Source organism: Chlorocebus sabaeus, chromosome 11, assembly GCF_047675955.1.
Source record: "Chlorocebus sabaeus isolate Y175 chromosome 11, mChlSab1.0.hap1, whole genome shotgun sequence".
In the NCBI taxonomy this organism is placed as follows: domain Eukaryota; kingdom Metazoa; phylum Chordata; class Mammalia; order Primates; family Cercopithecidae; genus Chlorocebus; species Chlorocebus sabaeus.
In genome coordinates this window covers 64,687,199-64,703,165 of record NC_132914.1, presented here as the reverse complement: position 1 = coordinate 64,703,165, position 15,967 = coordinate 64,687,199, and positions in this window count along the sequence as shown.

The following is a 15,967-nucleotide window of genomic DNA, read 5'->3' as shown; positions in this document are numbered from 1 at the left end:
GCTTATGAGGTTAAGTATTTTCATGTGTATATAAGCCATTTGATATTTTCCTTTGTGACGTATCTGTTTATTTTCCTTTGTGATGTATCTGTTTATTTTCCTTTGTGACGTATCTGTTTCTTTTGCCCATGCTGCCTTGGGAGTGTTTTCCTCTTATTAATTTATAACTGCTCTTTATGGATTAAATATATTACCCATTTGCTATACATTTTGTAAGTAGCTTTCTACTTTGTTGTTTGTCTTTTAATTTTGTTTCTCTTTTTTAAAATTCTACAGAGTTTTGAACTTTTAAGTAGGTCATAGCTATTGATCTTGTCCACTGTGAATTTGTCTTCTGTTTCTGTATTAGACATCGACTCCCCTGCAACCAGATGAGAATAATATGGATTTATGTTTCTTCCTAGTTTTGTTACATTATGCATATATGGAAAAGGTATAAGGCAGGGTCGTAAGAAAATTCTCCTTTCCAGTGGTACAGTTTTCTAAAACTGGGTTGTGCTGCAGGTTTGCCCCCAGAAAACCAGGAACAGGAAAACACTGAAGGTTGTCATATCTTTCGGGATAATAATATGAGTTTGAGAAGCCAGCATTTTTTGTTTTTGATCCGTTACATGCATACTTCTCCATAGGAAAGAGACGCTAGTGTCTTTCACCTATGCTTGGTATGTATGATAGCCAGAATAATGACCCCTCCAAAGATGTCACAGGCTAATCCCCGAAACCTGTGAATACATTACCTTCCCTGGCAAAAGGAACTTTGCAGACGTGATTGAGTTACAGATCTTGAGAAGACAGATTATTGTGGATTATCCAGGGGGGTTCAAAGTAATCATAATGGCTCTTATAATAGGGAGGGAAGAGGGTCAGAATCAGAGAGAGAGGTCATAGAAAATGAAAGCAGAGGTCAGATAAATTTTAAGGTGGCCTACTACTCACTTTCAAGGTGGAGAAAGGGCTATGGGCCAAGAAATATAGGTGGCCTCTGGAAGCTGGAAGGAAACAGACTCTTCTCTAAAACTCAGCCCTGCTGACACCTCAGTTTTAGGCCATCTGACCTCCAGAATGGTAAGCCTCTAAGTCTGTGGTACCATAATTTGTTACAAACACAATAGGAAACTAATACAGGATCATCAGAGTACAAGTCCAATCTCTACAGAAGTTCCTGAATATGATTGCTTCCCAGCCTGTGTCCAATTCAACTGACTACCACCCGGATAACAGGATTAATTTCATCATCAATGCAAGGTCCCAGAGTACTGATAAACCTTACCCAGAATGAGACAGTTGGAGTTGTTGCCTAAAAGTAAAAGGGCATGGGGTAGGAACTTGAGGCTTTGGGTTCTTCTCCTTTAATTAGCCCAGATACTCTTACGAATCCTCAGAATATTTCATTCTAATTAGTTTTTAATAAGGACAAAAACAGCACTACCTTTTAGGGTTATTGTGAGGATTAAATGAGTTAATACATACATGTATATCCCTCAAAACATTGCCTGGCACATAGAAAGCATTCAGTAGGTGTTAGCTATTGTTGCTACTTGTATTAGAGTTCTCCAGAGAAAAACAGAACCAATAGGGTGTGTGTGTGTGTGTGTGTGTATACAGAGACTGTATTTTAAGAAATTGGCTCACATAATTCTGGAGCTGGAAAATTCAACATATGCAGGACAGGCCAGCAGGCTAGAGCCCCAGGGAGGAGCTGATGTTGCAGTCTCAAGTCCAAAGGCAGTCTGGAGGCAGAATTTCTTCTTGCTCAAGGGAACTAGGTCTTTTCTCCTAAGGCCTGATTGGCTGAAGCCCACCCACGTTATGAAGGATAATCTGTTTTCCTCAAAGTCTACTAATTTAAATTCACATCTGAAAAATATTTTCTCAGCAACATCTACGCTGGTGTTTGACCGAACATCTCAGCACCATAGCCCAGCCAAGCTGACACCTAAAATTAATTATCACGCCATCTTTTGTTTGTTTCCTATCTTATTTCAATGGCTACAACTTCCAGGAAAATATTTAAAAGTGAAGATAATACTATTAAATAATACTAAATAGTGAAGGTCATATATTCTTAACATATTTCCAGTTCTAATGTGAACACTCTACTACAGTATGTCTCCAGTGACTCTTTGTATAAGTACTGTTAAGGAAGTACTCTCTTTTCCTACTTTACAATATGTTTAATCACAAATGTGTATCATCTGCTAAGATGATTATGTCATTTTTTTCTTTTGTCATTTTGAAATGACATATTTTCTTTATAGATTTCCCATTAATAAACCACTCCTTACATTTCTATGGTAAACCTTACTTGCTCTGATTATAGTTTTTAAGATTTCAATTTAATTATTTAATTTAATGTAAGGTATTAAGAATTTAATTTCAAAGTATTTCTGCTCATTTTAAATTTGTCTTCCTAAGTCAGTGTCAGTTGCATCCGAAGAGTTTTGTGTTTTTAATAGTTCTGGCAGAGAGTTTGTTTGATGGTTTTTGTCAAAATGTTATACGATGGTTTTAGTTTTGCTCACTTCATAAGTGAATTGGTAATTATTCCATCTTTCTCTGTGCCATGTAGCTATTTATGAAGCATGGGATTAAACATTTTCTCAGTAGCAAGATATACAGACTATCCGATCACAAAAGCAGTTTGGTGTCTCCTTCGCTTACAGATTTCCCTTCATCAATTCAATATTGACATTATATAAATTCATTATTGCACCAAATGTTAATTCAATACTATGCTTAAAAAGTACCTACACTTACCTTAAAGAACACACATTTCTTTTTACTTTGTCTTTTGGATCTCATATCTACCTTCTCTCACTTTCTATAAACTTTCCCTTAGAAAACAAAAACACTTTCCCTAGCGTGAATAACCAGCTGTTATTCAAGAGGGGTGGCCAATAGAACCTGGGTCTCCTGATGAGTCACTCTGCGTTAGGAATCAATCCCGAATTATTTGACAAGTGGTCACTTTCTTCTTCAAAAACATCCCTGTGCCCAGCTTCTCCTACACCAAGGCCAGCTTAGGCCTCCTGGGTCTGTGCTTCATGTGGTTGCCTACAAAACAAACTCAAACAAACAAAAATAAAAAAACAGTGTGGCCACTTCTGGCTGAAGGAAAAGTCCAGTTTTGGCCTTGGGTGGTCTTAGTGAGGACAGTCCAGAGTTCAGAGCTTGTCTTCAGGGGACTGAGCTGCCACTGAGAAAAAGCGCTCAGTGGCTTCTGTTTCAAAGTGAGGCTGGCAGATGGAACAGCCAATTCTGACTCAGAAGTTAAAAGCCTGCCCCACTGCACCACACGCTGCCCCTTCACAGCAGATGGCTGAGATGACGATCTCCTGTGTTCCCAGACTCCAGAGAGGCTGCAAGCCAACTGCAACATTGCTCCCATACCCACGGAGGCCAGGCTTTTACACGGAATGCTTCTTTATATTCAATTCTCATTTGGCTTTCTGGTGAGGGATTTTTCAACAGTCAAACAACTGAAAATTATTTTCATGAGCCAGCACTGTCCAAACAGGAGTCTGGGAGGACAGTGCTGTCCCACAGATATCAATAGGCGTTCCAAGGAAAAAAAAAGGTTCTGTCTTCAAATCAATGTGGGAAGAGCTGTGTTAAATAAAACTCAACTAGTTTCTTCACTACATATTGATGTTCTCTGTGACCTCTGAAACCTTTATTTCACAGTACACCTATTAATATTTCCAAATACACTATTGTTGGGTAGAATATATTTGGGAGAAAATTATCTTAGGTAATCATCATTATCATCACCTATAATTACTGAGTGCCTACTAGGTATTAAGTACTATGTTAGGCATTTTACGTGCTATGTCTCATTTAATCCTTGCAAGATCCCTAGGAAGTGGGAATTACTGTCTTCATTGCACAGTGGCATAGAGAGGTTAAGTAATAAGCTCACAATGAGAGCACTAATAAATCATCAATCTTAATTTGTGCCCAGGCCTGATTCTAAAGTCTATGTGCTTAATCAGTAAGCTACAATTTTTATAGCTTTACTGTAATTTGAAGTACATTCTTCCCTTGGTATCCACAGGGAACTGGTTCCAGGACCCTGTGCTAATACCAAAATCTGCAGAAGTTCAAGGCCCTCCATATCTGCAGGTTCAAGACCAAGTGTATTTACCTTATTAAATGATACATTGTATTCTATTATCAGTACATACTTGGAACAGTCATATCCTCTCATTCCCTGAGAGCCAGCCCAGCAGATCCTTCTGTCAGCAAGCATAGCCACACTGTGTAGCAGCCACTACTGACCAATGAGAGCTGAACTGAGCACATGTGGTCATGCATGTTGTTTTTTCCTTGCAGCTTCTCTTTCTGACATAAAAGTGCGTCAAGAAGTGTCTAAGCGATGGTGCCAGACCTTCTACAACAAAGGACAGCAAGCTGAATGTTAAACTGCAATTTTGATAGCATCCGTTGAGTGGAGGAAATGAAGGATAAAGATTAGCAGGTAATTAGAAGTTGGTAGCAGTCCTTTGGCAAATGAAGGGCATCACTGTGACCTGAGAAAAGTGGCCAGTCATTGTGTGAAACTCTGTCCGGAGGTTTGTCATGACCTCAGAGGATTTAAAGAGCTAGTGCCAAATAATTTGCTGGAAATTCATCTCCACAGGGACCATTCCACAAATGGCTGTGACGGTTCCTACTTCGGGATCACATCTCCTGCACTCATGAGACAGCCTTGTGCTACCTCTTAACAGCTTCCACAGGTCTCTGTCCAGTAACCAGCCTTCTTCCACCACTGTTGCAACACAACCTTCTGCACATAGAGAGGAGAAGCTTACCATTATACAATTTTGCATGTCAAGGGAGGATGGCCTATTAGCAGAACCAACTTGGAGTTACCATCTTACTCAGCCAAGGTATGACAGCATGTTTTGTGAGAAGCATGCTCAGTTGAGAAATTTTCTATCTTGAGAAATCCAAGAAATAAAAAATTCCACACCTGAAAGATACAGTTTGAAGTAACCCTACTCCTATAAGTTCCTCCGTTAAGGTGTTCTTGCATCCTTTCCATTCAAAAAAGTTAGGAATTTTCCACATGTATGTTAGCTTTTATTACATAACAATCCACCCCAATGCTAGTGACTTAAGTTAACTACTATTTATTGTTTATGACGAGTCTACAGATCAGCTAGGCAGTTCTGCTGACTTGGACTAGACTGAACTGGTCTTGGCTGGGCATGCTCATGCATTTGCGGTTAGCTGGGCAACTGTCTAGAGGCCACCTCATCTAGAATGGCCCCATTTGGGACAGCTCATCTCCGCCCCATGTGGTCCCCTCTCCTCTAGCAAGCTAGTCTAGGTTTGTTCTTAATGAACAATCACTTTTAAAGCTTCTGGTTGTGTCACATTGGCTGACACTCCATTGGCCTAAGCAAGTCTCACAGATGAGTTCAAGGTCAAACTTGGCAGGAACAAAAAAGTTTCAGGGGAAAGGCAGGGATACAGGAGGCCATTAAAGGGGACTATTTATGCTATTAATCAATACCCCAGATCTGAAGTTCACCACAAGAATTAGCAGATGGTAGGCATTATAATACATCAAAATATATACTATCTATATTATAAAAGGTACTACAATAGGTCAAAAATATCTTGACTTTAATTTGACTCCTATGGTGATTAGAATTATAAAAGGAGGCTAGGTCAGAGCTAAGAAGAATCATACTAATCTAGGCCCTTCAGTGATTCACAATTTCAGAATTAGCCCAAAACCCAATTCATGACACTGAAATCCCTTTGTACAATTTTGTTCAACTAAAAGAATGCAGCACTGAAAGGGATCAGGATATGCCATCTTCAAAATATGTGACTTTGGCATAAGGATTTTTATCCTTATTTCAAACACACTTGAAATTCAACAGATGCAGAAAGAAGCCTTCTCGGAACTTCCCTTATCTGACTAAAAGAAGAAATTTGTATCTGGGAAATGAGGCTGCCATAAATTCCCTCATTGGGGTGGATCTGATGCCAGGAGAGAGACCTTGAGTAAACTTATCATAAATCCTTTCCACAGGGAGGTTTTATCACCCTGAAGGAGATGGAAAGATGGCTCAGACTGTAGAGACAAACATTAGCAAAACCTTTTTCTCTGATTTGTCCTCCCAAAAACCCATTTTTCTTTCTTTTAAAAAATCTATTTGTCCTTCCCATAAAAGCCTTTTCTCCCACTTTCCTTTCTCCTACTAAGTTAGGTTTATAAGCCCCAAATTCTAATCATCCCTTTGACTAACTCATCACTGAGCATTCCTGCATGTATGAGCATTACATGCATAAATAAACTTCTCCTGTTAATCTTCCTTTTGTCAGTTTAATTTGCAGACCCCAGTAACAAAACTTAAGAGTTTTGAAGAAAAATTTTTTCTCACCTACAATGCCATCCCTGTGAACTACCTAGGCCAGGAACAACACTGTAAGAATGACCTTACTATTTAAGCCAGTTGAGTTGAAGATTTCTGTTGCTTACAGCCAAGCGCATTCTAACTAATTGAGTATTGTGTCTGAGTTGCCTATTGAACAGCTAAAGAGAGTGGTCAAGGAAGCAAAGAGACATAAATCTGGATTTGGGGAAAGAGGCAGGGGATAGAGATTTGCAGGTCATTGGCATAGATTCTATTTAAAGTCACATGACTGGATGAAATCACTTGGTAAATGTATGTAGGAGGTAAACAGCAGAGAAGAGTGCAGAGGACTAAGTCTTGAGGAACTCTAATATTTAGAGATTGAGCAAGGTAAAACGAGACATCAAAGGAGACCGAGAAGTAATCTATGAAGTAGGAGGAAAACAAAGAGACTATGGTGTTATGGAAGCCTAAAAGGGAAAGAAGGTACTTCAAGAGAGAAGGTGAGTTGAACTGTGTTGGATACCTCTAAGAAGTCAGGCTTTACAGCATTTTTATACCTGTAGAGAGTTTCCTGTCTTGCCAGAACCAGCACCTTTGCCCTCTAAGCTCCAAGTTATGGAATTTTCTTTTCCTCTGTCTCACATCTCCTGGCCATGCTCTCCTTTGCCTCTGTGGTTTCACCGACACTGTAATCTAAAAAATTCCTCTATATATCTCCCCTCTCCAACTCCTCCTGCTCCTCCAGGTCTCAGCTTAGATGTCACTTCTCCAGATATGTTTGAGGGGCTCCATCCATACGCTTCCAAAGAATCCTGCTCTTCCCTTATCAAAGCACCTACTGGATGATAACTCCTCTATTCCCCATTTGACTGTAAGTTCTGTGAGGCCAAGCCCAGGCAATATGCAGATTTTATCCTCTGTTATCTTTAGTGTGTGGTGTAGTGCTGATAGAAGCTAAAATACATATACACACACACATTTTTAGAGTAAATGAATGAGAACACAAATGCCAAATCCACCTCCACTATGCTGCCTGGCTAACCCAACTAGTTAGCCAAGACTCAACCCTCATTGGGAATTCTCCTCCCAGTATTATACCATTTTCATGGTCAATAAAATTTCATCCATTTGAAATAAATGGAGGGAAGCCTACTGTGAATTACTGAGAAACTGTACCATTTTAAAAGAAGTTTTGGTACTTTCAGGTAAGCCCTAAAAAGTATCTTTCCTGTCTGAACAAATACTTTGTAATTTGTTCACTCATTATTTGCCTTCAAATGATGTTAAAATATCTTTAAAGGTGATGAAACCCCTTTCTTAAGTAAATGGAGCAACAATCCTGAATATGAGTTTATACTACTTCTTTGTTTAGCAAATTCTACTTGCTACATATAGATAAAGCAAAGGTAAATTTTAATGTAGCCTCAGGAAAAAAAAAAGTTGAATTGTTTGAATCCCTTTCAGGATTCTGAAGGTCCTTGTACTTTAGGAAAGATAAAGATAGGTGAGAAGTGGAGGGTGAGGAGGGTCCCAGAATTGCATTATTTTGAAACTCTATGTCTTTTGATATAAAATACCAAAGTAGTGAGTCTGATTTATAGATATTAAAGTACTATCTTTAGAAGTAGGAAGTCAGCAATGGCATATATATTCCTTCCCTTCCTCCCTGAAGATTGCACACACATCTTTTTAAAGATGCAAAAATGATTTAGAAATATAGACAGAAGCTGGCTTTTTTTAGGCATTGCATTTCTAGGTTTTCCTAAACTTTAAAATGTGTTAGGGAAAAAAATTTCTTAACAAGTTTCCAACTATTCATTGATGTTAACCCTTCAAAGGTGGCTTTCTTCTTTTTTTTGAAAAATAGTGTATTTAGGTGAAAGATGACTTGTGATATAAACCCAGAGTTCTAGTTCAGGGGACAGGATACAGAAAAGGTGCTCAGCACCCATAGGGCTCCAGGTTTCTCTGTGTAGCTGGATTAGTGGCTATTATCCCCATGCCTGCCTGAGTGAGGCTTGGAGACATGTGACAAACAAGCTGGTTGCAGCCCTTGCTGACACAGGCTGTATGAACAATAACACGCCAACAGACCCGTCCAGCCTACTCCTGTCTCTAACTCTGAGTGTGTCAAGTGGAAAAAGGATTCCAAGAGACAGCACCGACAATACCTCTGGCTTCAAGAATCAATGCCAGGAGCCATTCTTAAAATAATTCCTAAAAATAATTGAGTAGAGTAATTGGATAGGGACAGATGATAGGAAAGAAATAGTAAACTTCGATTATTATTTTATTTTAAGCACAACCCCAAAGCTACATTATTGTGGACCCCTTTTAGCCCTTGACATAAATGCAGATTTGTGAATATTTTCTATTGTGTGATTGAGTTCTTGTGATATTAAATAACGAAACAAATATGACCCAAAGATTCGAAGAGATTATCTAGAGTCAGTAATTTCCAAAAGGAAAGAGTACAATGGGTTCCTTAATGCTATGGGCTTTTCAGGTGTGGCTTCTTTCTTCAGATTTATGATAATGGTCCCCAGAGAAAATATCCTGGCAAAAGCCCCCTTTAAACAAATATTTCTCAATTTGGCCACCAGTCAGTTCTCTAAAGTAGCTGTAGCCTGCAGGCCCTATAATCCAAAAAGAGGCTTCAATTTTGTTACAATGCAGAGTTTGAAGGTAGGCACAATGCCACGCTTGAGTTGAGAAAGTGTGAAGGCTGTGGGGGCTACAATCTGAAGGGTTTGCTGGGAATGTGTGTAGGTGAAGACTGTATCTTAAATGCCTGGCAGTTCTTGGCAAGAGTCAAGCCAGCCCCATAAGAGGAGGATCCCTCTGGGACTCTCTCCAGCACAGTCTGAGGCAACAAGGCACACACTGTGGTCCTGGCTATAACACACTGGTAGAGTTTCCCTTACTTGTCCCAGGGGGATGCAAAAGACCTCAGCAATCCTCGGGCACCTGCAGGCTACCAGTGTGCACGTACACACACGTGTGCACATACACCAGCCTTTAGTGTGCACTGACTCAGGTTGGTAAAAGCAGTAATCCTTGCTCTCCTCTGTGCTGGGGACCTCTCCTCCCTTCTCACTGGGCCCACAGGTTGAGGAGATTATTATGCTTATTTTGATTTTGCTTGTTTCTGGCGAGTCAGGCTTCTCTGGAAAGAAGTGCAGTTAATTTTCCCTTCAGAAATAGAACACTGGTCTAGTTAGAGCACTTTCACGCATGTCTCCAGAATTGACTTGCTTTCACAGTTGCAATACTTGGAGCCTCAGTTTCTTCATCTGTGGAGTGGGATTGTAGTGACCTACTCACAGAATTGTTTTGAAGACTGAATGAGAAGAAACAGTATATGTGATAGTGCTTTGGAAGCTGAAATGGACTTAACATCAAATAACAGTCATTAATAAGATCTATTCATCAATAGCCAAGTTTACTCATTGATATCAGAAGAGGATTCTGAGAATGTGCTCTGTTAGCCATTTTCTAGCTGTGTGAACTTCTAAGCAAGTTAATTAACTTCCTAGAGGCTTAATTTTCTTATTTATGGAATTAGAAAAATAATACCTATTTTTACAAAGCTATTGCAGGAATTTTATTTCATTTATTATTAGTATTAGTATTATTTTGAGACAGACTCTCACTCTGTCACCCAGGCTGGAGTGCAGTGGTACAATTTTGGCTCACTGCAACCTCCGCCCTCCTAGGTTCAAATGATGCTTTTGCCTTAGCCTCCCGAGTAGCTGGGAGTAGAAGCGTGCACCACCACGCCCAGCTAATTTTTGTATTTTTAGTAGAGATAGCATTTTGCCATGTTGGCCAAGCTGGTCTTGAACTCCTGACCTCAGATGATCCACCCGCCTCAGCCTCCCAAAGTGCTGGGATTACAAGCATGAGCCACTGTGCTCAGCCTGTTGCAGGAATTTTAAATAACCCATATTACATTTAGCATAGTGCTGACACATAGTAGATGTTTTAAAATGGTAGTTATAGCTGTTGTGTTAACAAATGTTGCATACATTTGTAGAAACAGAATGCTTCTTTCTTCCCTAACTTGCTAAAGTGTTCTTTCTTGCTCAAGAACTAAATGCCTACCTCAGTTACTGTTAAGAGTATGCATAGGTGTGGTTCACTAGACAGATGACCAGGGCATGACAATACATAAGCCATGGACTGAACTTTGAATGCATTGCTTGAATTCATATGAGGATTATTATTTCAAAGCTCATTATTTCAATGTCCTTTTTTAGCTTCCGTTTATTCCTTTGCATTACTCAAAATGCCTTATTAAAAATGTAAAGGGATAAAAGAAAGCTAAAAAAGCAAATCAAAGCAACTAAGTTTAACTATTATGCAGTTCGATACATTTTCTATCAGTTTAGTTAAGGGTTGGCATCTTTATTAACTAATGAGAATGGGGAAAAGAGCATATTGAGGCCTAACAAGTACTAAATCATAACTTTCACATTTTAATTTAATGTAATAAAAAATGAGATAGTGTTCAGAGCCACATTCTGGTCTGTTTAGAGAGGGAGAAAGGAGGAAAAGCAAGATGACGGAGTAAGTTTCCATCACTGCCCCTCCCAACCCATCCCCGCAAGGACACTGAGTTAATAACTATCTACACAGAAAAAACACCTTCATGAGAACTAAAAATCAGGAGAGCACTCATAGTATCTGGTTTTAACTTCATATCACTGAAAGAGTCACTGAAGAGATAGAAAAAATAGTCCTGAATTGCTGACACCACCCCTACCCCACCCCTGGCTGCGGCAGGGTGGTGCAGAGTGTCTCTGGGAGCTGGGGGAGGGAGACCACAGAAATTGAGGCACTCAACTCAGGGCTGTTCTGTTAGAGCAAAAAGGAAAACTGGACCAAACTCAGCCAATGCCTGCTGATGGAGGGAGCATTTAAATCAGGCCTAGCAAGAGGGGAATCACTGATCCTAGCAGTCTGAACTGAGTGCCTGCAAACCTCACCACAGAAGACTACAGTAGTCTCCAAGTAAACATGAAAGGCAGTCTAGGCCATAAGGTCTGCAACTCTTAGGAGAGGCCTAATGCTGAACTAGGCCCGGAGACAGTGGACTTGGAGTGCATACTGAGACATCAGCTTGGGCAGCCAAGGGAGTGTGGCATCACCCCTCCCCTAATCCCATACTGCTCAGCTCGGGGCTCCAAAAGAGACTCCTTCCTCTGCTTGAAGAGAAGAGAGGAAAGAGTAGGAGAGACAGTCTTGCATCTTAGACACAGCGCAGCTACAGCAGGATAGGGCACCAGACAGAGCTGTGAGGCCCCTGTTCCAGACCCTCGCTCCTGGAGAACATTTCTAGACACACCCTGGGTCAGAAGGGAACCTGCTGTCTTGAAGAAAAGACCCAGTCCTAACTCCTCAATGCCTAGATACCATAGAACATCTACTAGCATAAACACCATCCAGGAAAACATGACCTCACCAAATGAACTAAATAAGGTGTTAGGGACCAATCCTGGAGAAACAGAGATAGTGACATTTCAGACAGAGATTTCAAAATAGCTGTGCTGTCCAGGTGTGGGGTCTCATGCCTATAATCTCAGCACTTTGGGAGGCTGAAGTGTTAGCATCACTTGAGCCCAGGAGTTTGAGGCCAGCCTGGTAAACATAGTGAAACCTCCATTTCTATATAATTAAAATTTTTTAAATAAAAAAGATTGCTATATTGAGGAAACTCAAAGAAATTCAACACAGAGAAGGAATTCAGGATTCTATCAGATAAATTTAACAAAGAGATTTAAATAATTAAAAAGAATCATGCACAAATTCTGGAGCTGAAAAATGCAATGGGCATACTGAAGAATGCATCAGAGTTCTTTAATAGCAAAATGGATCAAGCAGAAGAAATAATTAGTGAGCTTAAAGACAGGCTATTTGAAAACAAAAAGAGGAGACAAAAGAAGAAAAAGATGAAAAACAATGAAATGCACTGACACGATCTAGAAAATTGCCTCAGAAGGGCAAATTTAAGAGTTGTTGGCCTCAAACAGGAAGTAGAGAAAGAGACGGGGTAGAAAGTTTATTCAAAGAGATAATAATAGAGAACTTCCCAAACCCAGGGAAAGATATAAATATCCAAGTACAAGAGGGTTATAGAACACCAAGCAGATTTCACCCAAAGAAGACTACCTCAAGGCATTTAATAATCAAACTCCCAAAGGTTAAGGATAGAGAAGGGATCCTAAAAGCAGCAAGAGAATAGAAACAAATAACTTACAATGGAGCTCTGATACATCTGGCAGCAGACTTTTCAGTGGAAATCTTACAGGCCAGGAGAGAGTAGCATGACATATTTAAAGTGAGGAAGGAAAAAACAACAACAACAAACTTTTACCCTGTAACAGTATATTTAGCAAAAATATCCTTCAAACATCAAAGAGAAATAGACTTTCCCAGACAACAGTTGAGGGATTTCATCAATACTAGATCTGTTCTACAAGAAATGCTAAAGGGAGTAAATCAATCAGAAAGAAAAGGACATTGATGAACAATAAATAATCACCTGAAGATACAAAACTCACTAGTAATAGTAAGTACACAGAAAAATGAAGAATATTATAACACTAACTGTGGTATGTAAACTACTCTTATCCTAAGTAGAAAGACTAAATGATGAGCCAATCAAAAATAATAACTATAACAACTTGTCAAGACAGAGTCAGTACAATTAGATACAAATAGAAACAACAAAAAGTTAAGTGGGGGGATGAAATTAAGGCATAGAATTTTTATTAGTTTTCTTTTCACTTGTTTGTTTGTTTAAATTAAGGCATAGAATTTTTATTAGTTTTCTTTTCACTTGTTTGTTTGTTTATGCAAATAGTGTTAAATTCTTATCAGGTTAAAATAATGAGTTATAAGACAGTATTTGCAAGCCTCATAGTAACCCCAAGTCAGAAAACACACCATGAACACACAAAAATTAAAAAGCAAGAAATTAAATCATATCACCGGAAAAAGCACTTTCACTAAAGGAAGACAAGAAGCAAAGAGAAAAGGAAGAGAAGACCACAATACAACAAGAAAACAAATAACAAAATGGCAGGAGTAAGTCCTTACTTATCATATTAACATTGAGTGTAAATGGACTAAACTCTCCAATCAGAAGACAGACTGAAAAAATCAAGACTGATCTGTTGCCTACAAGAAACACACTTCACCTATAACGATAGACATAGACTGAAACTAAACGAATGGAAAATGTGTTTCACACCAGTGGAAACCAAAAAAGAGCAGGAGCTGCTATACTCATATCAGGCAAAATAGATTTCAAGACAAAAACTAGAAAAAGAGACAAAGAAGGTCACTATATAATGATAAAGGGGTCAATTCAGCAAGAGGATAAAACAATTTTAAAAATATATGCACCCAACAATGGAGCACCCTGATATATAAAGAAAATAATATTAGAGCTGAAGAGAGAGAGGCCAGAATACAATAATAGCTGGAGACTTCAATACCCCACTTTCAGCATTGGACACAGCTTCCAGACCAAAAAATCCACAAAGAAACATGTTACTTAATCTGCACTATAGAACAAATGGATCTAATAGATATTTACAGGAGTTGTCATCCAAGAGCTGCAGAATACACATTCTTTTCCTCAGCACATGGATCATTCTCAGGAGTAGACCATATGTTACATGACAAGAAGTCTTAAAACATTCAAAAAAATGGAAATAATATCAAGCATCTTCTCCGACCACAATGGAATAAAATTGGAAATTAATAACAAGAGGAATTTTGGAAAATCTACAAATACATAGAAATTAAATAATATGCTCCTGAATGACCAGTGGATCAATGAAGAAATTAAGAAGAAAATTTAAAAATTTCTTGAAACAAATGATAATGGAAGCACAACATGCCTAGCTAGAGCAATCACACAATTGGAAGATATTAAAAGGCGTCCAAATTGAGAAGAAAGAAATCAGTTTATCCTGGTTTGCAGATGATATGATCTTCTATTTGGAAAAACCTAAAGTCTCCACAAGAAAACGATTAGAACTGATAAACATTCAGCAAAGTTGGAGGACACAAAATCAACACACAGAAATCAGTAGCATTTTATATACCAACAGTGAACAAGGTGAAAAATACTGTTTTAGTTCTTCCTGGTTTAGTCTTGGGAGGGTGTATATGTCCAGGAATGTATCCATTTCTTCTAGATTTTCTAGTTTATTTGCCTGGAGGTGTTTATAGTATTCTCTGATGGTAGTTTGTATTTCTGTGGGATTGGTGGTGACATCCCCTTTATCATTTTTTATTGTGTCTATTTGATTCTTCTCTCTTTTCTTCTTTATTAGTCTTGCTAGGGGTCTATCAATTTTGTTGATCTTTTCAAAAAACCAGTTCCTGGATTCATTGATTTTTTAAAGGGTTTTTTGTGTCTCTATCTCCTTCAGTTCTGCTCTGATCTTAGTTATTTCTTGCCTTCTGCTAGCTTTTGAATGTGTTTGCTCTTGCTTCTCTAGTTCTTTTAATTGTGATGTTAGGATGTCGATTTCAGATCTTTCCTGCTTTCTCTTGTGGGCATTTAGTGCTATAAATTTCCCTCTACACACCGCTTTCAATGTGTCCCAGAGATTCTGGTATGTTGTGTCTTTGTTCTCATTGGTTTCAAAGAACATCTTTATTTCTGCCTTCATTTTGTTATGTACCCAGTAGTTATTCAGGAGCAGCTTGTTCAGTTTCCATGTAGTTGAGTGGTTTTGAGGGCGTTTCTTAATCTTGAGTTCTAGTTTGATTGCACTGTGGTCTGAGAGACAGTTTGTTATAATTTTTGTTCTTTTACATTTGCTGAGGAGTGCTTTACTTCCAATTACGTGGTCAGTTTTGGAATAAGTGCGATGTGGTGCTGAGGAGAATTTGTATTCTGTTGATTTGGGATGGAGAGTTCTGTAGATGTCTATTAGGTCTGCTTGATGCAGAGCTGAGTTCAAGTCCTGGATATCCTTGTTAAGTTTCTGTCTCGTTGATCTGTCTAATGTTGACAGTGGGGTGTTAAAGTCTCCCATTATTATTATGTGGGAGTCTAAGTCTCTTTGTAGGTCTCTAAGGACTTGCTTTATGAATCTGGGTGCTCCTGCATTGGGTGCATATATATTTAGGATAGTTAGCTCTTCTTGTTGAATTGATCCCTTTACCGTTATGTAATGGCCTTCTTTGTCTCTTGATCTTTGTTGATTTAAAGTCTGTTTTATCAGAGACTACGACTGCAACCCCTGCCTTTTTTGTTTTCCATTTGCTTGGTAGATCTTCCTCCATCCCTTTCTTTTGAGCCTATGTGTGTCTCTGCACGTGAGATGGGTCTCTGAATACAGCACACTGATGGGTCTTGACTCTTTATCCAATTTGCCAGTCTTCATCTTTTAATTGGAGCATTTAGCCCATTTACATTTAAGGTTAATATTGTTATGTATGAATTTGATCCTGTCATCATGATGCTAGCTGGTTATTTTGCTCGTTAATTGAAACAGTTTCTTCATAGCATTGGTGGTCTTTACAGTTTATCATGTGAACAGGCAACCTACAGAATGGGAGAAAATTTT